The sequence below is a fragment of the Budorcas taxicolor genome, chromosome 21 (genome assembly GCF_023091745.1).
Source record: "Budorcas taxicolor isolate Tak-1 chromosome 21, Takin1.1, whole genome shotgun sequence".
Taxonomy (NCBI): domain Eukaryota; kingdom Metazoa; phylum Chordata; class Mammalia; order Artiodactyla; family Bovidae; genus Budorcas; species Budorcas taxicolor.
Window position 1 is genome coordinate 22,121,187 of NC_068930.1, and position 12,419 is coordinate 22,133,605.

Genomic DNA, 12,419 nt, shown 5'->3' on the forward strand with positions numbered 1-12,419 from the left:
AACTCATCGCCATATTTGAGGACAATCCCATCATGTGTGTGACCTGGGGAGAGATCGGGCCTGACCCTCACTAAGAAAGAAAAGGCCAGATAAATACTGGACCTGCCCCATAAGTAGGGCCTGGACACACAAGAACAGGTGATACACAGACACAAAGACAGATCAGCATTCCTTCCGTGGGGCCTGCAGCAGCATCCAGTGTGTGCCTCCAATGGCCACGGTGCCTAGACCAGCTGCCCTTGGCTGTGACCTGGCTGCCCAGCACCCCTCCTCCTGCTCTCAGCCTGTAGTCAATCTGGTCCCTCCCTAATGGATCTCCAAGCTACTCAGCATCCTTCTAGTACAGTTGTTCCCTGCTTAAGTGGCTGAGATGTTCCCTTCAGGGTGCAGTTAACAGCCTTTATGACTAAAAGCAGGAGCTTACATCTCCATTTTCTGGATGAGCAAACTGAGGCTTAGAGTGGCATTGACTGACATAGGACTACCATGTTCAGGACTGAGGGGTGGTGTGTAGACAGGTAAGGTGAAAGGCTCTGAGATGACCAAGAGGAATTGGAAGCAGTTGTCACTGGCTGGAGGGAGGGAAGTGAGGAGGCTGGAGAGGTAGCAAGGGGTCTGAACTTGCAGGGCTTTGGAGGTGATGTTTTGAAATCTGTGTTCCAGCCTAAGGGAGCAAACAGAAACCTTCAAAGTATCTTACTTTGACTTGACTCTAAACCAGTCTTTGAGGGAAAAGCTGGAAATGACCAACCTAGACAGCATATTAAAAAGCAGAGACATTACTTTGCTGACAAATGTCAGTCTAGTCAAAGCTATGGTTTTTCCGGGAGTCGTGTATGGATGTGAGAGTTGGACTATAAAGAAAGCTGAGCGCTGAAGAATTGATGCTTTTGAATTTTGTGTTGGAGAAGACTCTTGAAAGTCCCTTGGACTGCAAAATCAAACCAGTCAATTCTAAAGGAAATCAGTCCTGAGTATTCATTGAAAAGACTGATGCTCAAGTTGAAGCTTGAATACTTTGGCCACCTGATGCGAAGAACTGACTCATTGGAAAAGACCCTGATGCTGGGAAAGATTGAAGGCAGGAGGAGAAGGGGACGACAGAGGATAAGGTGGTTAGATGGCATCACCAACGTGAAAGACATGAGTTTGAGCAAGCTCCAGGAGTTGGTGATGGACAAGGAAGCCTGGCATGCTGCAGTCCATGGGGTCACAAAGAGGCAGACACGACTGAGCAACTGAACTGAACTGATGGAACTACAGAAAGCATCTAGAAGCGTATGGCAGGAGAGCAGGTGAGGCGGTGGATGGATCTGGACCACATAGTCTAGAGATGAAGCAGGGTAGACGGATTCACAAGCAGCTTGTGAAGAGCACCTGGGAGGTGGTGCCACTGACTAAGATGGGAAAGACGAGGAAGGATCAGTGTGTGCTGGGGGCTGAGGGGTTTGAGAGGGGGGACTGGACATGTTGAGTGTGACGTGTCCTGAGACATCCAGAGGGATAGATCAGGAGGCAGTAAGTGCGACTCTGGGTCCCAGTAGAGATGAACTCCAGAGACAGGGACTGGGGAGCTGTCATCACACAGCCTACTCGCTTCCTGCAGTATCTTCTTAAATGTCGTATCCATGGAGCAGCCTGACCTCCACCCCCCTGAAATAGCAGCCTCGCCCCTCCCCCACCATAGACACTGCAGTAACTCTTCTCACCTGTGTTCCCTTTATCGTGGCATTAATCACCCATGACTTGATGTTGTATATTGATGTGCACGTCTCCTGTACTAGAAGCAAGCTCTATGAGGGCGGAACTCTTGGTTCTGTTCTCTGCTCTCTGTCCAGTGTCTAGAATGGGGCCTGGCACACACACTTGGTGAACAAGAATATTTACTGATGAGTGGAATCTTAAAGTCATTGGACTTGATGAGGAGGAAAATGTGGTCTGGGCCCGAGTCCTGAGAAAATGATTCCCTCCTGTTGCTTCTTCCCACATCTGTAGTTGTTGCTTTTTAATTGATAAGGCGTCTCGGACTCTTTGTAATCCAGTGTATTTTAGCCCACCAGCCTCCTCTGTCCATGGGGTTTCCCAGGCAAGAACACTGGAGTGGGTTGCCATTTCCTTCCCCAGGGCATCTTCTAGACCCAGGGATCAAACCTGAGCCTCCTGCATTGGCAGGCAGGTTCTCTACCACTGAGCCATGTGGGAACAGTCACTGTATTACAATCCTGGATCTTATAAACTATATATATTATATGAATCATTTCAAGAGGCCTAGTCACCATTATTTTTCATCACAGACTTAATCACAGATCTGTTACTACAAGAAACCAGGCAGGAATCTTTAAAATAGGCAGAGCACAAGTAATGCAGCTGGAGACACGAATCAGGTCCTAAGTGAGGGAGCAGTGCTGTCTTCTAAGGCGTCACAGGGCTTCCTCTGGAAAATGCCACCCTTGTGGTGAAATGGGTGTTTCTTCCCTCAAAGAGGTCTGGTTAAGGCACAGTGCAGATGAATAATACACACTAGAGGAGAGGGAAGAGGCTGAAAGACACAGACAAACAGCGTTATATTTAAATTTTTCTTGTCTTCTCTTAAATTAGGAATTTTATTTCATTGTTTCTTAAGATCTTCCTTCCAGGAGGACCACCTCCTGGGAGCCCTCCCCCTCCATCCAACCCGCCCCTGGGTGAAGATCACAGGCTTCATGCCAGTCCAGGAGTGAGGGGGCAGCAGAGGGGGCCCTTCCCTCCCCTTCCCCACAGCCTTGCTCCTCCGGCTCCTCTGGCCCTGGTGACACCAGGATGCTGGACTCTGTAGCTTTGTGGTTGAGACCTGGAGACTTGTGGGGCTTTCACAGCCACCAGTCACTGTAAAGAGCTGCTGGTCTGAATGCAGGGGAGCAGTGGGCATGTGCACATGGACACACACGCGTGCACTGAGCCTGCAGACAAGTGCACACCTTTCTAGAGAGGCAGCCAGGTGCTGTCCTGGCCTGCGCATTCTGTGCAGCAGGCTGCGGCATCCTGTGAGGCCGGCATTGGGGCGGGCCCAACATCTTGCATCATAGGCTGGGCCGCAGCCCTAGGCTCTGGTTCAGCTGTGATTGGGGTCAGTGGAAGGGGCTCCCAGAAACCTAGGTTTGGGTGAGGGTGGAAATTGACGAGGACTCTCCTGAGCTCTAGGCAAATTGGGGCAATTAGAATATGTGGACTTTGTTTTGGGTTTTTGTTTGTTTGTTTCTTTTCTTTCATCTTTGAATTGAGATTGAAAAGAACATTATCAATGTGGAGAATGTTGAACCATCTTCTCTATGATTGACAGCAGGGACTAATAGGAACCAGAAGACCCAGAAATTTTTTTTAAATTATGTACATTGATTAGATTACATTGTGTGTGAGTCCCAGAGAATCAAGAAGCAGCAACAGAAAGCAACTGCACACAGAAACACAAATACATGAGTGTGTCCTCTTACACTCAAGTGATGCAGTTCCTCGGACAGTGAGACCAGCAACCCCTATCCCATGCCCGAAACCTGCCCAAGAAAATTTGAAAAGAAACTTCCTCTTTAAGAACAAAGTCACTCACATGTATTAACTTTAAAAATGCCTTCCAGTATACAATAGATGCAGACAAATACTATTTTATTCCACTCATACGTGGTACCTAGAAGAGTCAAATTCATAGAGTCAGAAAGTGTATTGGTAGATGCCAGGAGCAGGAGGTGGATGGGAGTTAGTGCTTAAGGGGGAGAGTTTCAGTTTAAGAAGGTGAAAAATTTGGGAGAGAGATGATCGTGAGTGTTGCACAGTGAGTGCACTTGGTGCCACTGGACTGTACAGTTAAACATGGTAAAGTCACACCTTTTATGCTATGTGACTTTTACCACAATAGAAAAACACCTTACAAAAAGAAACCAATGTAAAAAATGTCTTTAATCAAAGAGACCCCAAAACAGGGTCACTCAGTAATTTTTGCTCTCCTGAACAGAAGACAGTAAAAATAAGTAAGTAAATAAAACACTGAGGCTAACATCACTCTGAGGCTGGTAGTGGCCACGCCCTTGTCCTTGCAGTGATCAAATGCTGTTTTATCACTGAGGCAAGCAGGCCACATCACTGCCCCTCACAAGCACTGCAGACAGGTGTCTTTACGACCATACAGTTCTCTCAGCTCCTTTTCTTAAATTCCCCAGACAGTAGCTGGGATTGAAGGCATTCACCCCTGACTTCCTCTAAGATGCCCTCTAGGTAGTGGGTGTTCAGTGAGCCTGCAAAAATCCTGGAGCCAATCTCACGTGGGGCTTAGCACCAGGTGGGGCCCAGGGATCCAGGGTCTCTGCTTCAAGACTCTTGCCCACTGGAAATTATTGACCTCAAGAGAATTTTTTCAACGTAATGGGGATGTAGCCTATATATCCCCCTCCACTGGGAGAAACAGGGCCCAATGCCTAGCTACCCAAGCCCAGCCCCAAATGCATATACAACTATGGCACCAAAAGGGGACAGACACACTTTGGCAATGAGGCCCCTCCAGAGGCCCAGGGTGTGAACAGCTGCACAGAGGGCAGTGTGCTGTGGAGTCAGCACCTCAGGAGGTGGGAGGGGGCGGTGGGCAGAGGAGGAAGGAGTCCCAGGTCCTGATGGATCAGAAGAAGGAAAATGGGGAGAGTTGGTCAGGACACAGGAGATGAGAAACCAAGGATGACCAGAAAAGGGGCAAAAAGCAGAAAATGTAGAAAAGATGAGAAAGAGACAAAACAGAATATGGGCAACCAAAGAAACCAGGAAGGAGACAGAGCAGAAGGAGGGAAGAAAACAGAAAGGAGAGTGAGATGAAAGGGGAAGGATGTGAGGAGGGAGAGAGGGAGCCAGGAAGAGGGCACCAGAGAAATCCAAACTGTGAAGATACTGAATGGGACCAGAGTCTGGAGCCCTGGAGATATCCTCAGTCCCTACAGAAAGCTGGCGGGCCCAGTACAGCAGCTCAGCCACATAACCCAGCAGGCTGACGGCTGTCAGGACAGCCACAGCCAGGCGCTGGCCTCAGGAGTGCATGCAGACTGTAGGGGAGGTCATCAGTGCAGTCCTCGTCACTGGGCCAATGAGCACGCCCGTCAGACTCCTCACTGAACTGACAGAGCAGCCAGAGGATGAGATGCTAATGTAGAAAAGGACAGAGCAGGGTCACCACAGCCTGGAAGGTGGGGAGGGGGTGAGTAGATGTCCTCCCATCATCCAGCTTCTGCAGCGTGGCCACGGCTGCTGGGATGAAGCCCATGGAGTAACGGCCACTCCAGGGCCGGCTGGTGCAGGTACAGGGAGGTGTTGCTGAGGAAGGCGAAGATGATACAGGCCACGAAGGTCTCCAGCACCTTCCGCAGGCCTAGCACAGTGTGAACGTAGCTGGAAATCTCCGTGGACACATAGCGGACCCACGTCCAGGCCACATCTGTGATACACAGCAGAGATGTGAGACAGGAAAAGCAGCAGCAGCGACAGCCGGCCCTGATAAGGGACACAAGGCAGGAATTGGGCGCAGGCGATGGAGTAGACGGTGCAGGCTGAGAGGCAGAGGAGGGCGGCGTAGCAGGTGTAGGTGTCGAGGAGGTGGTACCAGAGACAGCAAGCCGGGACCGGAGCTTACGTAACTCAACCATGGAGATGATGAGAGGCAGGGCCAAACAAAAGCACCAGGTGGCCACGGGCCAGTTACCTATGGGCCCCGGGTCCCAGTGCCCATGCTGGTCCCCAGCGAGAAGGCCGCACTGGTGGAGAACAGTTGCAGCAGGTGGAAGAAGTGGAACGTGGTGTCCAAGGTCTGGGGATGTCAGACTGGTAGATTGGTGTTATGACGGTCAGGCAGCTCACAGACACTGGTAAGGTAGTGATCTTCACTGGGGACCACCCAGAGAATGATCCAGCTGCAGAGGTGGATTGAGTTAGATGCCGAGAAGAGGCTCAGGGCCCTGTGAGGACTGAGGCTCAGGATCCATGGAGTGTGAACCAGTGACTCAGACACCTGGTAACAGCACAGCTGCTCTACAGTTACTCTCCTCACCCATCAGCCTTGGCCTTGTCAGGAGACTTATCCCAAACCTTATAGCCGTGTTTGGTCGGGCCTCAAACCATGAATATTTTATCTCTCTGAGCTCTGTACCTTTATCTATGGAGACAGAAGTTAGGCTGGTCCTTACCTGCAATCCCATCCCTTCAAAGCTATGAAAATTGAAGAAAGAAGTTTGAAAAAATTCATTTGGTAACAAATTTTGACCTGAACAAACATGAGACAATTTATGTTCAAAAGTTCGGTTGTAGAAACACTAATGTATCTGATTACAAGGTGCTTTCAGACCCCAGTGAGTATGACATCATACAGAGTAGATGCACCATGCCACCTATCTGGAGCTGAAAGATTCTGAATTCTGGAGCAGACCCAAAGGTTTCAGAAATGGGATATTGGATTGTACTGCTAACCACATTTTACAGATGAGAAAACTGAAGCTGGCTGGTTAAGTATTTCCCTGAGGTTGCCCCGTAGATAGGAGTGGGAAATCCAGATGAGAATGCCAAAGCTGTAGGTTTGAGCACTTTGCTCTACAGTTCAGCAGGTCAGCCAGGCTGTGGGTGGGAGTCCAGAACCAAAGCTCGTGGCTCTGAGACCCAGGACACACCTTCAGGGCCATGGCCTTCCACAGCACCCTGGAGACACACGTGTGCTGGCCTGTCCTCCCAGGAGCCATCACTAGAAGGAGCTGCCATCTGAGGGGACACAGCTCCACCGGGACGAGGGCAGCTTCAGAGCTTAACAGGGAGGAGCCATGGGGTGAGAGCAAGGCCCTGGGGATGTGGGGACAAGATGACAAGGAAAATAGGAACTGCTCTGAATCCCCTCCCCCGCATATTGCCTTCCCATGTGACTCTTCCTCACTGGGGCAGGGAGACGCCAACCCAGCATGACTCCAAGGTGGAGCGTCCTGGAGGAACCACAGAATAAATGAACATAATGTTTAGCTTTTAAGCTCCGAAACTGTCATCCAGATGCGAGTCTGGAAATATCTAGAAGTAGTCCTACCTGAGTGAGGATTCTCCTGGCCTGGGAAACTGGTTAGCAGCTTCCAAGCTGGGAAGAAGGGATTGGAAATGAACAAGGATGTGATGTCTGATTCTGATATGAAGTCTTTCAGGGCATCCCAGGGAGGGGGTGGGGATGATGGATGACTGGCCCACTTTTAAGGGCAGGAGCTGAAAGAGGAGGCACCTGCTGGACCCCTAGGAGGAAACAGCCCTGAGAAGGCAACCAGGACTGGAGTGGGGGCTGGGGTGATGGACTGGAGATGACAGGTTGTGGGGGGGGGGGGGGGTACGGAATCCAGGGTCCCTGGGGCCCTGAGGCAGCCCAGTAAGTGTCTTCTGACCCAGAAGGGATGCAGGCATGGAGCCAACCTTCCCATGGAGGAGGGGCCTGGACTGGAACTGAGACAGGAGAACAGGGGCCTGAAGGGGCTTCAGGGCTGTGACAGGGACACGTAGCCAGAGTGGCAGGACGGGCCCTGGAGACCATGGAATTGCCCAGGTCACCTGCCCAAGACAGTCCCGCCAGCCAGGGCTGCAGTCCTGCTCACTCAGGGGCTCCTCCAGGGTCCAGTGTGGGGGGAGTGAGGCCCCTCCCAGCCCGCCCCCTCCTCAGGGACAGCTGCCCTGCTTCCAAGGGACTATTTGCTGAGAGGCCCCCAGGGCGGAAGGGCCAACGCCCTGAGCCCCAGCCAACTTCCTGCCATCAGGGGATTATTATATCACCTTTGCTGATAATAAACCCTGGGACAAGCTGTGGCTGGAAAGAGAAACACAGAGCAAACATGAGAACCTCCCTGGCCTCACAAAGCTCCTTGAGACCCAATTGCGAGTGGAGCCCTGGAGCCTGCGGGCCTCCCAGTGGGCACTGCCAGGGTGGGGAGGGGCACTGGAGTGAGGGCTGATGAGGGTATCTGTCCTCAAAGCTTTTCCCAACTTACCTCAACAAAATGACCCTGCAATTTACATCTAAGGCTAAAAACAACTTTAAGTTAAGTTCAGTCGCTCAGTCGTGTCCGACTCTTTGCGACCCCATTAATCGCAGCACACCAGGCCTCCCTGTCTATCACCAACTCCCGGAGTTCACTCAGACTCATGTCCATCGAGTCGGTGATGCCATCCAGCCATCTCATCCTCTGTCGTCCCCTTCTCCTCCTGCCCTCAATCCTTCCCAGGATCAGAGTCTTTTCCAATGAGTCAACTCTTCGCATCAGGTGGCCAAAGTATTGAAGTTTCAGCTTTAGCATCAGTCCTTCCAAAGAAATCCCAGGGCTGATCTCCTTCAGAATGGACTGGTTGGATCTCCTTGCAGTCCAAGGGACTCTCAAGAGTCTTCTCCAACACCACAGTTCAAAAGCATCAATTCTTCGGCGCTCTGCCTTCTTCACAGTCCAACTCTCATATCCATACATGACTACTGGAAAAACCATAGCCTTGACTAGACAGATCTTAGTCTGCAAAGTAATGTCTCTGCTTTTGAATATGCTATCTAGGTTGGTCATAAGTTTCCTTCCAAGGAGTAAGCGTCTTTTAATTTCAAGACTGCAGTCACCACCTGCAGTGATTTTGGAGCCCCAAACAATAAAGTCTGACACTGTTTTCACTGTTTCCCCATCTATTCCCCATGAAGTAATGGGACCAGATGCCATGATATTTGTTTTCTAAATGTTGAGCTTCAAGCCAACTTTTTCACTCTCCTCTTCCACTTTCATCAAGAGGCTTTTTAGTTCCTCTTCACTTTCTGCCATAAGGGTGGTGTCATCTGCATATCGGAGGTTATTGACATTTCTCCCAGCAATCTTGATTCCAGTTTGTGCTTCCTCCAGCCCAGCGTTTCTCATGATGTACTCTCCATATAAGTTAAATAAGCAGGGTGACAATACACAGCCTTGACACACTCCTTTTCCTATTTGGAACCAGTCTGTTGTTCCATGTCCAGTTTGAACTGTTGCTTCCTGACCTGTATATAGGTTTTTAAGAGGCAGGTCAGATGGTCTGGTATTCCCATCTCTTTAGATCCATTTGATAGCACAGAGGGAGGACTTGGGGAAGGAGAGGATGAGGTTCCTGCTGTGTGACCCTGGGTCAGGCCTGTGCCCTCTCTGGGCCTCTGTTGCCCGACCTGGAAACAAGAGGTTTACCTGAGTCTCCCAGCAGCCCCTCCTCCACTCTCATCTGTGAGCCTGGACATGGTGCCCCAGAGAGATCACAGCCTGGATGTGGCTGAGCCCTGCCTGCCCAGCAGCCAGGAGTGTGGACTGGAAGACAGGGAGCCGGGAAGGTCATGGCTGGGACAGAGGAAGGAAGGAGGACGTGCCAGAAGGACAGAGAAGGAAGAGGGAAGATGGACACCAGAGTGACAAGGATAAGACATTTCATAACTGGATGATCCTGTCCATTTACTCATCAGAGCCTCAGGTTCCCCATCTGTGCAATAGGCTTATAACCTACTATGTGTCGATTAAATGAATGTGAAAGGCTCCTCAGAGGGTCTCTGACAGGGCACTCTCAATCCACACCCCCTACCTGTTCCCTCCCCCTCTCCCTCACAAAGGACCCAGAAGGCCCTGGCTCTGGACATCAGCACATGCAGCTTGATTTGCTGCAGATCAGGGGCTGCAAGCCAGTGTGCACTGCTGGTGGACTCTTGATGTGCTCAGTTTTCCATCACAGTGTTTTCATGAAGAAATGATGTACAATCACTAGCAGTACTGTTTCTTTCCCTAAGGGCTTGGAAGTGGCAGTGTTTTAATTTCGCATGAAAATTCAGACTCCCAGCTCCTTTGGAAGCCTCAGGAGGGCTGGTGTTACGGGCTGTGTGTCCATGAGGGGCTGGGGGTGGCTGGAGCTGATGTGGCTATGCCCTCTATATTGTTTTCCATTCATATCTTCGTGTGGTTTTCTATATTTCTCTTATTCTCCTGTATGATTGACATAAAGCAAGTCTATGATCATCTCACATGTCCTGATTTCTTCTCTTGGGCATGACCAGGCTTCCTGTCTGCTCACAGGAACGTCCACCCCTCCATCCAGGGAGCATCTGTGTCCTCAACCTCATGTACAGTCAACACATTTCACATGTGCTGAAATATGTAGACATGTGTGTACATAAATGCACATTTGTAGGGCATATCAGTATTGTTTTTCCATTTTATACACACGAGAGTATGTCATGCACAGGGCCTCCTTCTTTTCCACCACCCCCGACAGGTGCAGCTGGTCCTCTCCAGGGGCCCTGGTCCTCTCCATCCCCTTTACTTATTTCCTTCCCTCCTGGCTCCTGTGGGCCTTTGGACTGACTCCCCTTCTCTAGATCAGAGGACCCTCCCCTGTGAGTCTCAGACACTGGGGGACACAGGAAATAACAAGGGGACCTAGGATCCATGTGACCAGCATGCTCTAGAGTAGGTCAGCTAGCTTTTCTGGTAATTTATAAAAACATGAGAGACTATATTTTCCAATTTTTTATTTATTTTTATTTCTTCGGGCTGTTGCATAAGGTTACCATGAGCTTGGTAGTTTAATACAAGAGAGATTTACTCTCTCACAGTTCTGGAGGTCAGAAGTCTGAAATCAAGGTGCTAGCAGGGCTGTGCTGCCTGTGAGGCTCCAAGAGGGTCCGTCCTTGCCTCCTTTAGCTTCTGGAGGCCCCTTGTCTTGTAGCCCCCACTTAACTCCATCTGTCTTCATGTGCTCATCTTCTCTCAACTCTGTGTGTGTAAATCTCTGCATCCTTTCTCTTGTAAAGACACCAGTCACTGGACTGTGGTCCCACCCTCCATCCAGGATGATTTCCATCCCCAAATCTTTAATTAAGTATGTTTGCATCACCATGCTTCTATACAAGGCCATGTTCTGAGGTTCTGAGTAGACATGAGTTTCAGGAGGACCCTCTTCAACCCATTACAGTTCTCTTTCCTATCTTCCTGTCTTTTTTTCACGGTGTCTTTTTCTAATGTGTTTATCATTAGTGTATTTGTTTATCAAAGGGTATTGGTTTGCTGAGTATTTCATATTGGTGTGTATTCACTGGAGTTCCTGGGACTCATAGCAGGTTGATCCTTCATGTACTTTGTCACTAAACTGTGACACCCCCCGATTTACAGGACTCGCTTTTCTGGGAGGGTCCTGACACCTTAGTTGGAAGCTTCACCCAGAATAACTGCATTTGCTTCTGCTCAGGACCCTCCAGGCAAAACCCCTGTTGGGTGCTAATTGTATTAATTTCCAGGTTGGCATTGTTTGACCTCAGAGGTCATGTATATTTGGGCCCATTTCACCGGAAATGAAGACTTAGATTTTGCTTCCTTTGTGGAGACTTAAAAAAAAATCCAAAACTCCTGTCAAGGTGGGTATTAGCCTTGACCTTTCCTCTTGCTGAAGGGCGTGGTTTTGCTTGTCTGCTCTAGCTCTGAAGTTGTGAACAATGTGGTCCTGGCTATAGGGAAGTGTCTCAGTTCCAATTCCTTACTTTCTGCCTCCCCAAACCTCATTCCTGACCCAAGTGGGCATATAGAGCAGCCTCCAGTTGGCCAGGCTCAATTCTCTCTTCTCCCTCCTCCCACACACAAGCACAGTCACATCCACTCTGCCAATGAAACTTCATGAGATCCTCGAGCAAATCATATAACCCAAAACTCTTCCTCACTTCTTTGCTTTGTTAACTTTTTATGTCCTTTAAGACTTGACTTTTAATCACCTCCTCTGGGAGGTTTTCCTTGATTCCACCAACTCCATCTCCGATTGCTTCCAGAGTGACACTTCTGTGAAGTAATCTGAAGTGGGCAGCTCCTGGGTCTCATGTGAGCACAACAGGTGAGGTGGGAGGGAGGGAGGTGTTGCAGGAGCAGCAGACAGGGCTCAGTGTAGATGGACCTGGACACGAGAGACACAAGTAGGATCTTAGCTGCAAGTGAGGAGGCCCCACTGACATTCTCTAAGGAGGGGCTGATCCATCAGAGGCCCACTCTGGAACTGACATGCTGGCTGTAGGAGGAAAATGGAATGGAGGCTGGCCAAGAAGCTGGGTGGCCAGTTTGGAGGTTGATTCCACAGTCCAGGTATGTGATGACAGGCCTTGAGCAAAGACACTTCAGGGGTGGAGGGCAGGGGCAGATTTATGAAATATTTGAGAGCAAACATTCAGCTGGTCTTGATGAGGGGAGGGACCACGATGACTGACACTCGATGCCCCGGGGGCAGCTGTAACCTCACCTCTCCCTTCTGCTCTCTTGACATCTCAGGCTCTGTCCCAGGTGCTCCCTGCGCCCTGCCCCTCCCTCTGGGCACCACCCACTGAGAGCTCTGGGAAGGGAGGCTAAGAAAGGGGGAGCCAGCCGGAGCTCAGGGAG